Raw genomic sequence first — 19077 nt, forward strand, 5'->3', positions numbered from 1 at the left:
CTGTACAATATTAAGCTAAGAATGCTGTGTATCATTCATTACTGTCACATTGACATAGTAACAGCTTCTCAATATACTAATATCACAAGGACTATAGCTACTAATGAATGAAGTTTCTATATATTACCAATGAAATTATACAGGTATACACAGTTGTGGTTACATAATCCAAACATATGCAAATGCAACAGCTAGGTGTGAATTGAGGCAGTTGCTATATATAGTCACATTTTCAATGCAAGGGGAAAGTCTACGTTAACCACAAATGATCCCCATCATTAGTCAGCACTTTTATAACAACAAAACAGTGTATATATTTTTATACAACCCAGATCATATATACAGTGCACAGTTGACTGTATAATTATATACATTGTAGTGAGAATTTATTTTGGCTGTATGCAGTGCATTTGCTAACAATGAAATTACTCATACTGTTATTGTGTAAGTTGTAACATATTATTTAGTTACTGTATGCTATATTATATAAATTAATTGTTCTTTGCAGTACTTGTTTGTTGTGTTAGCACTGGTTATTGTGTGGAATGCGGGAGCAAACAGTGCAGCAGTTGGACATGGCTTTTGTATGACTATATATTTGACACAGATAACTGTAGAACGCAAGGAAGAAATTACTGGATAATTAACCTGATATTGAGCTTTATTCCACTACCTGGGATTAGTAGCTTATACAGAGGAAAAAGAATTGATGGAATATTTGAATTATTTCATGGAATCATTTCATATTGTTTATGTGCAGCATTAGATGATATCTCAAGAGGGCAAAGAGCTGATGATGGGTTTGGAGTAGGCGTGATACTCTTTACTTTGGTTGCGGATGGAGTAAAGATAGCATACATGTACTGCTTTGAAGTAGAAGCAATGGCTGACCTTGTAATAATAATTCCACTTACAATCCTAGCATTGTTTGCGAGTGTCATTAATTCTAACTACAGGTCTCGTGGTGTAGCTATTGCTCTTGGATTAACAGCACCAACAGGAATTGTAAAGTGGATAGAACACATAATTATGACTCTCGGAAATTTGGAGATGGACGTGAATAAGTGTACCCTGGTGTCAATTTTTAAGTAAAAAACTGTACATGCAATCAATGCAAAAACAATATGGGCTATATAGCTATATATATGTCAACAAGGCATCAGATATACATGTATGCGTAGTGTATAGAGCAGCTCATGTATTTTCGACCCCCATGAGTGTTCGGACGCGATATTTCCTAGAAGAACAATGAGAGCCGATCATTTATGGCACTATTATGAAGACCTATCACTATAACCTCCATGTATAAAATTTGAAAGGATTTGGTTATATCGTGTGGCTGCAGTGACCTTCGAAAGCCACTGTCCAAAAAAATGGATGCTCGGACAAAGTAACGTTCGTTCGGACTCCTCCATCTCTACCCTTCCCATGCAACTCAAATGCTATTGTGTGGTAGTGATTGGTAGAGCTATCCTTGAGCTATCCCGTGATATAAGCAGATTAGATTTTTATCAGCTACAGTTGCAGCTATCGCCTTTTTCCGAGACGTGGTAACTTGACGAATCGTCGGACACAAAATTGCAATTATAATTCCGGACACAGCAACTTATTGCGATTACTTTGGCATTTTTGAGTTTAAGTATAGTACTAGCTAAGGAACATTTGAAAACAGCTATTTAGGCACCTGTGTAGAGTGATTTTTTATCAATTCGAGATGGAAATAGTAGCTACCTCATTTAGCTACAATACATTAGGTCTAGAATAGCTACATAAAATTGCTCAAACTTAATAATTTTATATATTTGAACTTACTTGAGACAAGAGAGGTAAGAAATAAACCACAACAATACACAGGAGGTCACCACTGCTTTATAGCCTTAGTGACTGTTCTATTAGAGTATATTAAATTCTATATTAATTAAACTTCGTTAATTGCATCCATAGTATAATTTTATGCATATGCAGACTATCTAAAGGTGAATTAGTGCGAAAACCAGTTTAAAAACTGCGTTAAATTAATATACTCTAATAGAACAGTCACTAAGGCGATAAAGCAGTGGCGACCTTCTGTGCATTGCTGTGGTTTATTTCTTACCTCCCTTGTCTCAAGTAAGTTCAAATATATAAATTATTCTAAGTTTTAGCATTTTTATGTAGCTATTCTAGGCCTAATGTATTGTAGCTATATGAGGTAGCTACTATTTCCATCTCGAATTGATAAAAAATCACTCTACACATGCACAGGTGCCTAAATAGCTGTTTTCAAATGTTCCTTAGCTAGTACTATACTTAAACTCAAAAAATGCCAAAGTAATCGCAATAAGTTGTTGTGTCCGGAATTATAATTGCAATTTTGTGTCCGACGATTCGTCAAGTTACCACGTCTCGGAAAAAGGCGATAGCTGCAACTGTAGCTGATAAAAATCTAATCTGCTTATATCACGGGATAGCTCAAGGATAGCTCTACCAATCACTACCACACAATAGCATATAAGTTGCATGGGAAGGGTAGAGATGGAGGAGTCCGAACGAACGTTACTTTGTCCGAGCATCCATTTTTTTGGACAGTGGCTTTCGAAGGTCACTGCAGCCACACGATATAACCAAATCCTTTCAAATTTTACACTTGGAGGTTATAGTGATAGGTCTTCATAATAGTACCATAAATGATCGGCTCTCATTGTTCTTCTAGGAAATATCGCGTCCGAAAACTCATGGGGGTCGAAAATACATGAGCTGCTCTATATACGAAAATATATTCCATTTGCATACACACTGGTCACTGGATAGTTCACATGCAAAGTAGACAAATTTATATATATATTTTTAGAATAATGATGAATACCGTATAGCGGGTTTTTCTAGCGGACAAATTTACTTGCGTAAATAAAATCATGCAACACTTAATCTCACGAGGTGACAAATTCGCAACATTAAATTCCTCGTGCGAATTTATTACTCGTTGTAATAAATGTTCGCGTACGAGATGGAAAGCAGTGAAGTTTGTTCTCTTTGCCGTGTTTCTTTGTATCTATGTTTGTATCCACGATGAATTGATTCAGGCGCCTGAACGGCCCTGAAGTTCGCCAGGAAACGGGTAGGGTAGCCGCGTTCAGCGGTGTTTGTTGAAGAAACACGTGTTGTGTATTATGATTATGATTATTATGATTATTATTATTACTGAGCAGTCAGCCCTGCTGGTGTGCTCAGATTTGCCCGAATACATGTAACACAATTACAATAATGATTGTAGTCCAGCTCTAAAAATGTCAGCGTCTGCAACTTCAACAAGATCTACTGGTAAGGAGTTCCAATCATTAATTGTTCTTGAAAAATAACTATTTTGGTGTGCTGTGGTAGATACATGTGGTAAGATGTAGTGCAGTGGATGGTACTGTCTCGTGGATCGTGATGTTGGTAGGTAGTATGGAGGAATTGTAAGTGATATTTGTTGGTAAAAAATTTTGTGTAAAGTTTGTAGTCGAGATAATTTGCGGCGAGTCTGGAGAGTTGGTCATGAAAGCTGATTTAACATTGAGGTTACAGAACTAAGTCTACCATAATCATTCATTACCCAACGTGCTGCTCTTCGTTGTATTTTTTCTAGCTCTAAAATATCTCCAGTTTGGTGAGGGTCCCAGACGTCAGATGCATATTCTAGTTGTGGCCTGACCATTGTTAGATAAGCAGATTCTTTAACTTGTTCTGAACATTTGTTTAAGTTACGTTTCAGGAAATTAAGTGTTTTAGATGCTTTAGTAACAATACTAGAAATGTGTGGTGACCAAGATAGTGATGTATTAAGGATTACTCCCAAGTAAGTATGTTGATCAGATAGATTTAAGATGTGATTATTGAGGGTATAGATAAACTATGAATTATAGGTGGGGTCGACCCGTTCTCAGCGATTTTCGAATTTAGCAGACGGTTTTTCCTGCCTGTTCTGTGGAATCCATAACACTGGCCGTTTGTTACTTTGTTCTAAGGACTAGTTTTGTCACAGCTGAGCAGCTTAAAGCGTGGAAAGGCCTTGAAGCCTATAACCAGTTTGTATGCTAGTGGTTGGTTATATTAATTATACTGAACTGGAAAGTCACTGGCTGGGTAAGGTATATATTTCTTTATTGAACCATAGCCTCTGGTTGAATGACTATCTTCTTACATGTACAGTTCATTCTATACACATACAAAGTTGTAGTTATATATTATGTGTTGTATAGGTTTGTCATTCACAGATGATGAGTGAGATGCCACTGTGCACATGGAAAATTCTAGAGGAGACCAAGTCATGTCTGCTGTTCACGTTGCAATTGCAAGGCTGGCCTTGGAGAAGTCTGTACACATATACTGCATGTAGCAGTAGTGCTTTTTATCTGGTTCACACAGACAATTTTGAGGAAACAGGAAAAACAAACTTGTGCTTTTGCCAAGGTCCAGAGAAAGGATCCACAGTTGGTTGTGACAACAGTAACTGTAAATGATTTTACTTAAGCTCATGGCTGTTCCAAGGGGAAAGTGGTACTGCATGCCCTGAATGTAGAATTTGCCACAATTTCTAAAGGAAAAAGTAACAGTTAAAAACTACTTAAGTATGTGAGGCATGCCATATTATTTGTTGTACAACCATTCATGTAAAATAAAATATTTACTGTACAATTGTCCATTAATTTTAGTTTGAGTCACATACATTGATTAAAGCACAGCAAACACGGATTATTCAATCAATCAAAGGTACCTGTTCAATGTTGTTAGTACAGTACCACCTACTGAGTATATGGATAAGCTCTTTGATATGGATATACCCTCTCTGGAGTTTGTACCTGTTGATGCTGAATCAGTGTCATTGATTGTATCTTCTTTACATGTTCGGAAAGCTACTGGAGCTGATGGTCTTTCGACTAAGTTTATTAAGGCATCTCCTTTTATGTTAAGACTTATCACCGTTTTGATAAACAAGTGTATTGAGTCATCCTCAGTTCCTTTTCAATGGAAGCAGGCTATTGTCACACCGGTTCCCAAGCGAAAGCAATGCACAAGTCTAACTCATTTTCGTCCAATTTCTGTACTGCCTGTTTTGTCTAAGGTTTTGGAGCGTGTGTTGCACAATCAGATTCAATCACACCTTATGAAATATCATTTACTTTCTTCCCATCAATCTGGTTTTCGTACTGGTTATTCGACTCAGGATTTGCTACTGCGCGCATGTCACAGATAAATGGCTGAGAGCTATTGACGAAGGTAAATATACTGGTGCGGTATTCTTAGATTTGGCCAAAGCCTTTGACACTGTGGATCACTCGATTTTGTGTACTAAGTTAATGTACTATGGCTTTCGAGGGTCATCATATGACTTGTTAATTAATTACTTAGCTCAACGGCAGCAAAGAACTTTATTTCAATCTAAGATGTCTAAATGGGCTGCTGTTTCTATTGGTGTCCCTCAAGGATCCATCTTGGGTCCCTTGCTTTTTGCTTTATACATAAATGATTTGCCCTCGGTTGTAAGTCACTGCTTACTGGATCTTTATGCTGATGATGCTGAATTACATTTTTGTGGCTCGGATTTAAGGGTAGTGGAAAATGGTTTACAATCAGATCTGAATTCTGTGGCTACATGGTTAGGGAGCTCACGTTTGTGTTTAAATGTTGATAAGTCTAGTTGTATGCTCATTGGTAGCCGTCAGAGGGTGACAGGTCAGACCCTTTCTGTCTCAATTGGTGGTAGTGTGTTGTCTCGGGTGCATTCTGTTCGGTATCTTGGAGTATTAATTGACTCTGCGTTGTTTTGGAACTTGCATATTTGTAATATGTTGTCTAGAGTTAGATCAAGACTTGCTTCAATTATTCGGTTTGGGTCTCTGCCACCTGCAGTGTTGTGTGTATTATATTCAGCATTTGTGATGCCACTTTTTGATTACTGTGATGTTATCTGGACTCCATCTACGGCAAAACAGACTTGTATGATTGAAAGGATTCATTCCAAATTTATGCATAAGCTGCCGTCATCTTTCAGTTCCAAGTTTCAATTTACATTGACTGAACGTCGCCGTTTTCATACGGCTATTCAGATTTTAAAATCTTTACATCGAATTTCTCCTCCTTATTTACATGATATATTTCAGTTTTCGAAGGATGTTACTGGTCATCTTAGTCGTAATGTTAAACGTTTATTTGTTCCTAGAGTGTTTACCAACTATGGCAAACGAACTTTTTTTCTACCGAGGAACTGTTTTATGGAACAACCTTAAGTCCACTGTTACTGGGGCTGCCACTTTGTCGTCATTTCGTAATTATTATCTTAATTCTTAATTCCTGTGTAATTTTGTCTATGTATCCTTAGTTGTGTATGTATGTTTGTTTGTTTTTTTTTTGTATATTATTAGTTATTGTATGTGTCTATTGTATGTTTGTTCAGGGCTCCACTGAAAATCAGTTTTACTGAGTGGACTCCCTGCTTAAAAATTACAATTACAATTACAATTACAATTACCTTTTCACCTTTATTTTGTCTGATCAAATGAGTGCAATTGGAAACCTTTGCTGGACAGCTAACAACTGACACATTCCACGTGTGCAATAGATATAGTTAGCTTAACCTCTGCTGCTGACAGTTGACTCTTTGTGAATGCAGGAAGGTGCAATGTATCTTGCATGGCTCCCAAAGAAATAGTAACATCAAATCCACGGTCTGCCAACATTATATTCCCTGGCAAGAGTTTCTTCAAAATAGCTACCAGTGTTCTGTTAACTATTTGTCAGTGACACCCTAAACCTTGACATTCTGGTAGCTTTGTCAGCTGGCAAGGTCCTTCTCACACAATCAAATGTAGCCTTTAATACTCCTAAGTTAGGTAAACCGGCGTGTGCTCCAGTGAAATCGTCACTCACAAAACTTTCCTCACAGAATGGTGGTAGAGGTGAGGGTATAGAGGTTCAGTTGCTTGCTCAGTTAGTTCATGAATAGCTGTCTGGCAATCAGTAAGTTGATCCTGCACAGTTCCAGAACCATCACAATCTGACTTCTTATCAACATTCACTTAGCTGCATTATTAGCTACCCAGCCAGTTACTTTTCAGTTCAGTACGATATAAACATCCTTCCCCAACCACTAACATACAAACTGGTTGTAGGCTTCAAGGCTTTCTACGCTATAAGCTTCTCAGCTGTACGTGACAAAACTTGTCCTTAAAACAAAGTAACAAACCGGGTACAAACGATATCAATGGATTCCACAGGACAGGCAGGAGGAAAGCTCGGAAAAACCGTCAGCTAAATTCGCAAATCGTTGAGAAACTGGTCGATCCCACCTGTAGTTCATAATTTACCCTTGTATCGCTCTTTGTTTCGTCAGGAAGGCCTTCAGTCTAGCTTGACAATATCTACATTCGCAGTTCATATCAATCAGGTGGTGCACCAAAATGGCGTCTCGGTAAGGTTTACGTAATGTCGATCACGTGCTGAAACTGCTCTATACTGAAAATAAACTACAAGCGCTTACATTCGCAGCCATAACTTCCGTTTGGATTAGTCTACAACGTTGTAATGTGGCTTAAAACGTTCACCATAGATCAGTACATCAGCCAAGGTATAGTATTAGCCCTGTAGATACTTGCGCATATGGATATGAAGGCGGTTTGGTAGAAGAAACGATGACAATGTGTTTACGTTTACCGCATCGTAAACAAACGCACGTGACATGCATACCGTTGTAGCTGGAGAAACGAAACAGAGATTTTGGAACTCTCCATGAACAGGCGAATGAGATGGTATATAGTTTTAATCGATTTGCGTCTTCCTTCTTCGAGTACTGGCCCTATAAAAACTTGCGTCGTTTTTTTGTAGCATACATAATTTTACGAATTATTTTTAAATTTCGATTTTCAATATGCTTGTGCGAACAAGTCGGGTTTTTGCTGAGATGGTCACATATTTTATAAATACTCATTATTACCTATAGTATTCATTTTTATCTTGATTAATGGAAGGCATAGCCCTGGTTAACTTAAAAGGCTGTCGCATGATCAAAATTCTGGATATTAGTTAGTAAACTGACTAAGTAACACAAAGGCATGACATGGTTGTGTTACAAGGACTTGAAATTGTGATTGTTATATTTATACAGAATAGCTAGTAGTGGCAGGCAGAGTTGGGGTAGTTACTTCAGAAAAGTAACTAGCTACTAGTTACACGTTACTTTTATCCCATGTAACTTAGTTACAGTTACAGTTACTTTTCAAAAGGTAACTAAGTACTCTAGTTACTAGTTACTTTCATAGTATAAATTGTGACTTGTTTTTAGCTTTTGTAACATGCATTTTGCTCAGAAATGTATCATTAATGGATGCAATACATACATACACTTAAAATAACAATTCTGTTGCTCTTTCAGGTCAGTTTTAATTAATGCTATTTCTGTTACTCAAGCTGAATCATAGAGAACAGTACATAGAATCTGTCTACTTAATGTGGCTGTAGCATATATGGCACAAAAATTGAAGTGCTCTTGCTTTTAAAGCATAACTAGTTATAGTTACAATGTAACTATTGTAACTAGTTATAGTTACAATGTAACTATTGTAACTAGTTACCATTGTAACTTAGTTACTTTCAGACAATTACTCCTAGTTACAAGTTACTAGTTACAAAGTAAGTAACTAGTTAAATTACTAGTTACTTTAAAAGTAATCCGTTACGTAACTTAGTTACAAAAGTAACTAGTTACCCCAACTCTGGTGGCAGGTTAAAACAGCTGTACCGCACCCTCAAATAATGCTGGTGCAGCACTATTCAAAGGGTTGTATTCTAAACCCCTACAGCGCAAGTCAAGTAAATACAGTACATTTTCAGTGGCTAACACACCATACAAACTGCTGAATGTGTATGTATGGTGTGTATAAGACACATACAACGAAGAAAGTCATACACACATTGACTACAAAGGATAAGACAACTACAGTACTAACAGTACCATGCCAATCATTATAATTTAATTTGGTTGGTTTTCACGTGAGTCTCATTCAGAATTTTTGAACGACAGACAACCGACACGCAAATCACTGCAGGGGCGGTTTTAGGGAGGTTTCTGCTCTGAACTATCGCGCGACCCTACGATTCTTCTGGGAGACAAAAATTGCAAAGAGTTATACATTTTATGGCTCTTTCTATTGGCAAAAGTTCATAATTTTACCTTTGAAATCACGTTCACAGCGTTGAAAAGCACGTAGTGACCTTTTTTTTTTGGTCTTCAACTTGCAGCCAGAGTTGGGGTAACTAGTTACTTTTGTAACTAAGTTACGTAACGGATTACTTTTAAAGTAACTAGTAATATAACTAGTTACTTACTTTGTAACTAGTAACTTGTAACTAGGAGTAACTGTCTGAAAGTAACTAACCTTCAGTGCTGGTCACTGTAAAGTGCTAATAATAATAAATAATAATAAAGTTACAATGGTAACTAGTTACAATAGTTACATTGTAACTATAACTAGTTATGCTTTAAAAGCAAGAGCACTTCAATTTTTGTGCCATATATGCTACAGCCACATTAAGTAGACAGATTCTATGTACTGTTCTCTATGATTCAGCTTGAGTAACAGAAATGGCATTAATTAAAACTGACCTGAAAGAGCAACAGAATTGTTATTTTAAGTGTATGTATGTATTGCATCCATTAATGATACATTTCTGAGCAAAATGCATGTTACAAAAGCTAAAAACAAGTCACAATTTATACTATGAAAGTAACTAGTAACTAGAGTACTTAGTTACCTTTTGAAAAGTAACTGTAACTGTAACTAAGTTACATGGGATAAAAGTAACGTGTAACTAGTAGCTAGTTACTTTTCTGAAGTAACTACCCCAACTCTGCTTGCAGCTAGGCTTAAGTTGCAATTCCACAGAACCAGAAACCCCCTCTGAAAATTTCTAGATCTGCCCCTGCACTGTATAGCAGTCTGGCGCCCGCCTTGTTCGCAAAAATAAGAATAGGCGGGGGGCGCCAGATTACTGGTTGTAATAACCGGAACCAGAAGAATGGAACAGAACAGAACGGAACGGAATGACCAAATTGTTGTGCTTCCAGTGTAACGCCGAAAATGGTCAGGCCGGACTGCTACAGTCCCACCCACTGCGTGTGCCATGCCCATGCATCAAAAACATAGCTAGCTATCGCGTGGAGTATTTTGGCATAAAGCGACACACCGCCGGTGTCGGTGGTACCGAAATGTTTAACAAACCTGATTTTAAGACTTTAGCAGAGAGAAGAAATGAATCAAAATTGATATTTTTGTGAGTAATAGTTAGTAGAAATCAACACAGATGACATTCTTTTCTCCCGACTACCCTATTCATAATACAAGAGGGCACCAACTGAGATTTTTACCACCTTGTTGTTGTTATTAGAGCTTTACAGTGACCAGCACCTCCCACCAGAATCAACTCCTACCACTACTTTTTCCCTTCAACACTCAACGATGGAACCATCTTCCAGAATCTGTATTCAAGTGTTAAGTCTTTACTACGTAACTTAGAACTAGCTCGAGTCAAACTAGCTAGCTATAGTGTGCTTTTTATACACAATTTTGAGGTCTTACACAGTAATATAATGTATAAATAAAAAGTCAATCATGAAAAATATCTCATTGACCATGAACTCACACAAAAATCTCTCACTGAATCATATTAGGCTTCTCATTTTGGGTGCAAAAATATCACACTGTTAAATCAATTTGAGTTTTGAGGTAGCTATACATTATATTATAAGTTAGCACTGTAGCTAGGCTGGTGGCACGATGGTAAGATGCTTACAGCATATAATCAGCCCTGCAGTCACTAAGAGCCTAGTTACCACTCCAGTGTTGCTGTTGAAGAAGAAAACATTGTTATTATACTGCAATGTAGTGACAGTCAAAAGATGGTTCTGGCTTTGATATACACATGCTGGTGGGCAAAGGACTGGTACTCTAAACGTTTAAAATTTCCCTGAGCAAAGTAATTAAAGTGGCAAACTGTTGCTACAGTATCAAAATTTACCCTTTTGATTTTACAGTGTCTGTGCACACCATGCAGTTAGGGGGGTATCTATGCCAATGTAAGCTAATAGTAGGGCAATTTGTTTTAGTTTTTGGCTTTGCTGATTATCATGGGCTAGACTATGCTGCAAATCTTTATTCTACATTGTATAACCTCAGACATCAAAATAAATTTTCTAAAATGATTTTAGACTTATTAAGTTAGGAAAACTACTTTACCTACTGTAGCTTTATTAAGTCTGTTTTGTGTAAGTAAGCACACTTTCCTCAAGAGTTAAAAAGCACAAACGCCATTTATTTATTTATTTATATACAAAGCTTTGTTCAATTACTCTAATAATATATTATACATCTGTTGACTAAATACTCTAATAGAACAGTCATTATAATTGTAGCATTTACACACTTGACATTTTGGATAGTCAACACTTTCGTGTTGTGTTTGTGAAATTTTAAAATTAATGATCTGCCTTACCCATATATGAGTTGATATATTATGTACTGAGAAGTGGTGGTTTCTCTAGTTCTGCCATGTCATGAATGGTCCCACTATTAGGCCACTCCAATTGGTAATTATGTTTCTGGTCCACTGCCCGCATCCTTTTTTACAGCAAGCGAAATTTCAGAAATACATGGGGAATATGCCCGCATCAGATTTTTGAAAAAGCTGGATTTCAGAAACAAATATTGGGCCGCTACAAACATGCTAAATCTAACTGCTTACGTGTCACTATAATGTCTTATCCTTGCTTTTATCAGTGAAAGCCTGCAAGAAATGGGCAGAGTGCATATAGTACGGAACGATATACTCTAATAGAACAGTCAGTAAATCACAAAAATACTCTAATTGAGCAGTCACTTCATTGTTGCACATGCTTTGTTGCTGAATTCCGCCCGCCCGCATCTAAAACTAAACTTCAGATGACCAGAAACATAAAAACAAATTGGAGTGGCCTTAACTGTAGCATCTCATCCACTTTTATGCTACCGTTTCTTTCTAGTCTCTAAAAGTTTGTTTGAAAAGCTTTAAATATACAAGCAAAGTTTTTGGAAAGCCTTTGGAATTGGCACACTACTTAAAGCCCAAATCAAAGATCTGCCATGAAATTAGAGTACAATTTAAACTCAAGACATTAAATCTCACTATCACAGCTACATCGATACACTGTTGGCTCTGCAAAAAAAGGGATCTTATAGCCTTTCCAAATTTCAAACATAGCATGTACAAGTTGAGTTGAATCCTGAGAAACAGATAAAAAGGAAAAGTGTCTAAGAGAAATAACATTTCAGCCAACCAGAAGAAGCCATGTCATGTCTACACGGTAAACAGTGTAACAGCCTATTCTGGCTTTGACCATATGGCACTTCTGTCCTTTCCAGATATTGTCTAGCTGTTTCTGGTGTATACATATTAGCACCACATATGCATATATTGCTGAGAACTGTCTATCCTATACCCTGTTTCTTTGGACTTAATTGCATGTGTGTAACTCTCCCTTGTTACAGTTTTTCTGGAATTTACCATAATTGTTATGCTGACTAATATTAATTTTGCAGCTTATAATTGCTCCTGGGAACATGAATGTTGTAAATTATATAATATACATCTATGAATGTATGGGGGGGGGGGTAAAGGGAGGCTCTTGACCCCCTCCAAAATTTTTTAGTATACTAAGATCGAGATACTCTAATAGAGCAGTCACTCTAATAAAGCAGTCACAGTATTAGAGCAGTGTTTAGTGAGCTATGTAAGGATTTTTATGTACTTTATCAGTGATAAATGCGTAGTTGGTGAGGTGGGCAGCTATTGTCAGCTGGCTGTGACCTTTTTTTTTGGTCTCACCTTACCAAACCAGAGACAATGTAGTACCTCAGTTCATTTTGACCCCCCCCCCCTCCCCCCTTTCCATAAGTCTGGATCTGCCCCTGGTATGCATGTATATGTAACTAAGTATGTGCATGTGTGATACGTCTCCTTGTGCAGAAAATGTCCATGCAGCAGAAACGTCCTTTCATTTTTGCACTATACATAGGAGATAGGATGCCAGCACTGGCAGCACGGTCAATGGGAACAAATTCTTCACATCCTTTTTGGGTCCCTAAATAGCGTAGACCTTTTCAGTTCATTCTAAACATAGCATATCGACAGAAAATTAAGGGAGTCCAGATATATAGAGGCTTACTTGATTATGAAGTGATAAAGAACAGTTTTTCATAACACCACATCCTTCACCTCAAAATTGGGGTTTTAATTAAGCAAGCTGTGTTTGGCTGAACTCACTATATGGTTGTTTGCAGCAATTCAAACCAACATGCAGACAAAGAGTTATGGATCACTTAAGGTAGAGTAATTCACTAATTTCACTGATGTATTTTCAGATTATCTGCAAACAGGGTGTGATTTCGTTTATACTACAAGAGCATCCTGCACATCTTCTTATGCACCAATGTTGCAGAAACTTGTTAAAGTCTCAGACTTACCAGGTTCTTTGTCTGGACATGGCAGCCTTTCAAAAATTGGTCTGATTAATATGTATAATCGGAAGAATTTATTTATTTGTTTACACATCACACTTGTATCCACTTAACTGTTATATCTCACAAATTGTGCAGCTATTCAAGTACCATATAAAAATCTACAGTTATTTAATTGTTTCAATAGTGAATTACAGGCTGCTACTGTAGCAATAGATGATTTATTAAAATCAGGCCTTAAAACACATTGATAAGGATGATAATTTGGTACAAAAGTAGTAATTGAACAAGGGACACCTCTGTACCTGTGACAATACTTGGAAATCATATATTTCCTACCTCAGTCATGGCTATACCATTTTACAGGCTGTATTTGACTGAAAGTTAATTAATGTACACTGGTATAGTCACAGGTGTAAATGACCTCCCTTGTTTGATTGCCTTAGTTATCATACTCAAAATATAAAACTTTAATTTTTCCTTACACTTATACCATTATAGTATGTTCACGTTGAGCTGAATCCTGAAAAACAGCTAAAAATTAAAAGTGGACTTTTTCTCAACAGAGTTAACATTTCAGCCAACCAGATGACTATTGGCAACAGCAAAGGTGTCAACAACAGACACGTACAGTTTGGCTCCATTACAAGTTTGGGAAAGGGCTGTAGTAGACACTGTACTTATATGGCTTCCCCATAGGAAATGTATTGTGAAAATTTTGATTGACCATAAATATTACGTCAAACATTTGAACAAAAAGATTTTGAAATATTTTTAGTGGGTCAAGCAGTATTACAAATAAGCAAAATTTTAAGATCGTGTGTAATTGCATCCATGAGATATTAAATGTTTTTGAGGATTCAGCTCAACGTGAACATACTTTAGTCAGGAAATTTTTGTATGAGATAAATTAGTCCAACAATAGATTAATGTGTATTATCATTATTTTGGTGGACAGCTTAACCCACAAAAATATTACCAGCGAATTTTTCATTAAACAAGTAGCTATTCACCTTGATACTGTATCTGCAGTCAGCACACAATGATATGTGTTATTGTATAGTTGATGGAAGGTATGGTTTCAATATTCTGTATACACTATAAACAACTCCACCTGTTCATATATGTTGCTATAACATTAATTGTCACTTAAAGTTTGTTTCTATTGAAAGTGAAATGTACAGTAACAATACTCATAGCATATACTGTAACAGGAACTAAAACCTTCTGACTTGTTGAAATAAACTCTACAAACAAGTTTACAAATTTGGGTATATAGCTATCATAGTTTATAATATTTGTTTTTAAAGTTAGAGGTGTTATAGCCCAAAGTTAGGGACCCGCCGATTATGCTGGCATAATTTTGAGCATAATAGGCACCTTTGAGCATAATGCCAGCATAATAGGTTAAATATTTGTACGATAGTGTAAATTCTTGCTGGAAAAATGACAATTGCAAATAAGATCGATATACTCTAATAGAGCAGTCAGTAACTCTAATAGAACAATCATCAACCTGACTGTTCTATTAGAGTATATCGATCATGTCTCTTACATGCAGCAAGGATTTATTATTTGTGTTCCAGCCACTCATTTTTTTCTTTCTATATAGTGTTAAACTAGTAGCAAAGTATATGAACTAAGGTAGGGTTTCCACTCAAAATTGGAAGGTGCTTCATTTTCTTGTTTCTGGAGATTTTCACTCAGATTTATCTTTAAGGTAAAGCAAACAAGTGCTAATTTGTTATTGAAATGTTTGCAACAGTCGCTATCATCACAATTTTAACATATGTATAAATATCCAAAAAGTAGTGACGTGACCAAAAATCCCTTCAAATAGGATTTCCACTGCAAAATAAGGTGATGCCTCAGCCTTTTTCATTATTTCTGATGATTTTCATGTAGGCTTACCTTAAGATAAAACAAACAAGTGCTAATATATTAGTAAACTTTCCAATATCAGTGCAGTTTTAACTGTAAATACCCAAAAAGTGGTCACGAGGCTAACAATCCCATTACAGCTATAAAGGATGTGCTATAGCACTACAAGATGTAGAAGTCTTCATTATAAGGCAAGAAAATACACTAATTGTGACTTCGGTCACCCTAAAATACAATGATTTTCTAATAAGCTGCCCAATTCAACTATTATGATATTTTTGGTCACGTGACCACTTTTTGTATGTTTTGTGTGTTAAAGTTATGCTGATATCCAATGCTACAAGCAATCCAATAATAAATTAGCACTTGTTTACTTTATCTTAAAGGTCAGTCTGTGTGAAAATCACCAGAAACAACAAAAGGAAGCACCTTCTTATTTTGAGTTGGAAACCCTAACTAAGGCATGAACATTGAGCATAATCGAGCATAATAGGTAAATATAGAGCATTAATTTAAGCATAATAGGTGAATTTTTGAGCAGTGCAGCATAGCATAATAGGTAAAATTATGAGCATAATCGGCGGGTCCCTACCCAAAGTACTTAACTAATAAGTGCGAGGATTGATCATGTTGGCCCATAAACTGCATGGATTCAAATGCACATAAACCAAATACTCCATGTCCTTATGCTACTGTTATTGTTACTATTACTGAGCAGACCTCTGTAAAGACTAGCACAGATCACAACAAACAAATTACAATTAGCTATATATACTTAATTAATAATTGTTGATAGACCAGCTAATATTTGCATAAATTGCCCAATGTCCTTATGGAGTCAATCATGTGCTGGGGTGGAGAATTCCAGAGTTCGATATTGGAGGGAAAGAAGGAATATAAGTATATGTTAAAGCATAGCGCGAGTGCTATATGAAAAATAAAGTACGAGGCGCGCGGCCGAGATGCTGAGGCTAAGCGACGAGTACTTTATTTTTCATATAGCACGAGCAAGGCTATGCTTTAAATGATTTATGGAACTTTCTAGTCGTGTAGCTTCACCATACACTAGGACTCGTAATTAACAAGCGTTGCACGAACTATTAGCAGCCTGAACGCACACAAACTAGTTTAACAAAGTAACTCACGCGTATTTCACCGTAGTTTGGCATAGTAGACGTTCATCGCGTCTTTTGGCAGGTTTTGCTCGCAACCCACAATCGATTCTATTGCGAGTCACATGGTGAAGTATTTCCGTGATATCTCCAGGACTTGTCCGTTTACATTAACAAACGTAACAGCAACGTTATCTTCTCCCACCCATCATCGAAGCATTTAGGTATGTCTATAAAAGCAATCCAGTGGTGGAACTCGTATCGGCTGGGGTGATTGATCACTCAGCGCGGCGACGCTATCAGCCTTCACCGGCTTGGGTGATTAGTCGTACTGGCGCGAGCCCCGTAGGCTATTAGCCTACACTAAGGCACGTGGGAAACTGTGCTTTATTGCCCACAAAGAGTGCTTTATTGCACCGCAAAGAGTGCTTTATTGAACGAATAAAGCACTCTTTGCGGTGCAATAAAGCACTCTTTGTGGTCGATGAAGCAGTTGGCCGGCTGAGAGTGTACTGTATGAAATTTAAAGTACACTTTTCCCTTTGATCTCGCCCACGCAAAGTTCTATAAATGTGACCGGATTTCATATAACAAGGCTTCCACACACACAAAATCAAACTTACGATTTTACCAGAAATGGATTGCTGGTCTAATATACTATCATATTTCACACTGTACTTCCTTCAGCACTGGCAAGTCTGGTTTCTGTAGCAGCTTTCTTCCGACCCTGTCAAAGCCACGAGTGTGAGATTGGCACCATTAAATGGCCATGGCTTTGTGATAATGGTGTGTAGTGAGCTGGGACTTCACAGAGAGCTCGCCAATAGTGTTCTCAGTCAATTTGGAGTAATTTGAGGGCCATGGAGGGCCATGGAGAGCCCAAACTTGGCCTCTGGACTCCAATCGTCTTCTTACTCCATTTTATACCCGTATATTAAGACCACCGTCCACCCCCACCCTCCCACCCTTAGTACTACCCCCACCCTCCCACCCTTAGTACTACCATCTGTGATATTATTACCCGCTCGAAAAAAGCTGCTCAAAACAGGGCAAATTTTGGATATCAGAAATGTATACACCCACTCAGTGATAGCTAGTGAACAGATGAACAATTGGTGCAAATTTTGTTTGCACAGCTGTAGGCACTGGGAAGTTATTACACAATGATTCCTTAAAATCGCCATATCTCCTAACAAAGCTTTGTGCGTCGAAGCCTTGTTTTGTCAAATTCAGTCACAAATGGAGATAATTATTGTCATTGGATGTATAAACCTCTTGCTATGGCCTCTTGTACACTGTTAAAAATAGGGTGTAATCCAATCACCTTTAGAGGAGTTCTAACTGCTGTTTAAATTAAACTCCTTTGAAGGGAGTTGTAGTACTCCCCAGGGGTGCTCTAGGAGCAACTAAAAGGTGTTACAAAGGCGTTACAATACTCCCTAAGGGTGTTCTAGGAATAGCTATAAAGGCGTCACAGTACACTTTAAAGGTGTTCTAGTGCTCTCCATGGTGGCATTTTGTTGAAAAGAAATGTAGGCTTGCTATAACATTCCGGTAACCTTCATGTTGATTTCAATTTATACGCAATGATTAACAACAAACCACATTAGCAGTACACAATTATATTTTTGCAACACTTTTATACTTATCACATGGTTGTTTCCAAGTCACTCTTATAGAAGTTAACAAAATGTATTTATAACCTAATTTTTAATAGAAGCATCCGATTGTGGGTTTCAATATACCAAGGTGTAGGCAAACACCCTTACAGTGGCTTAGCTATTATGGGGAATAAAGTGACATTTGTGGTGTTCGATAACACCCCTAGTGCTACAGTACTCCCTTAGGGTGTTGTAAATACCATGGGTGTACATGAACACCTTTACGATGGGTGCATCTGTAACACCTCATTTTAACAGTGTATCATGTAATATGGGTACTGGTGTTAGACTTGAGGCAGTGCAAGGATGCCAGTTTTAATACTGTTACATTTTTGCTTGGTTGTGTGGCTATTAAATATGTATGTAGCAGCCATTAAATATAATAAATATAAAATTCTAATAATTGACATGAAAGCCATACCACTTTATGCAATTATTTCACTAGTACTGATTTTCACAGGGTAGCTTGAAACTTGATCAAGAATAATGGGATTTAAATACTATAATAGCCTTGGTAGTTCAATAAGCAGGTAGCTGAACTGCAAACTGTCTGCTATAATACTACACGATAAAAAGAGCTACAAATTAATGTACCTAGTGAGAATGTAACAGTAGGGTGCATGCTTAGCTAACTATACTAGCAGTGTGACAACAAGGATCAAATTATATTGCTAACTTGATCGAACCTGATACACAAGCGCCGGTTATTCCTCACTAATCTAATAATTATTTCAAAGTTCTCTATGCAATGACAGTGTTCCCAAGTTCAGTGTGACTAAAAGGCTTGTACATTGCACAGCCTTTCAGTGTGCTGTGCAATGACAGTGTACCAGCTACTTCAATACCACTGAGTCTTTTGGGCAATTTTCTATCTCAACTCATAATTATATAAGATGAAAGTACCCTGTACAACAACAG

The 19077-nt window shown here is 37.2% G+C and overlaps 1 long non-coding RNA gene across 1 annotated transcript; it reads left to right on the forward strand.

The window, feature by feature from the left end:
* The first annotated feature begins 2748 nt into the window (after positions 1–2748).
* LOC136253999 (uncharacterized) lies at positions 2749–6497 on the forward strand. Its single transcript, XR_010700237.1, has 2 exons — positions 2749–3539; positions 3608–6497. It is a non-coding gene; the product is annotated as an uncharacterized lncRNA (long non-coding RNA).
* Positions 6498–19077: the final 12580 nt, after the last annotated feature.

This window comes from Dysidea avara, chromosome 4 (genome assembly GCF_963678975.1).
Source record: "Dysidea avara chromosome 4, odDysAvar1.4, whole genome shotgun sequence".
Taxonomy (NCBI): domain Eukaryota; kingdom Metazoa; phylum Porifera; class Demospongiae; order Dictyoceratida; family Dysideidae; genus Dysidea; species Dysidea avara.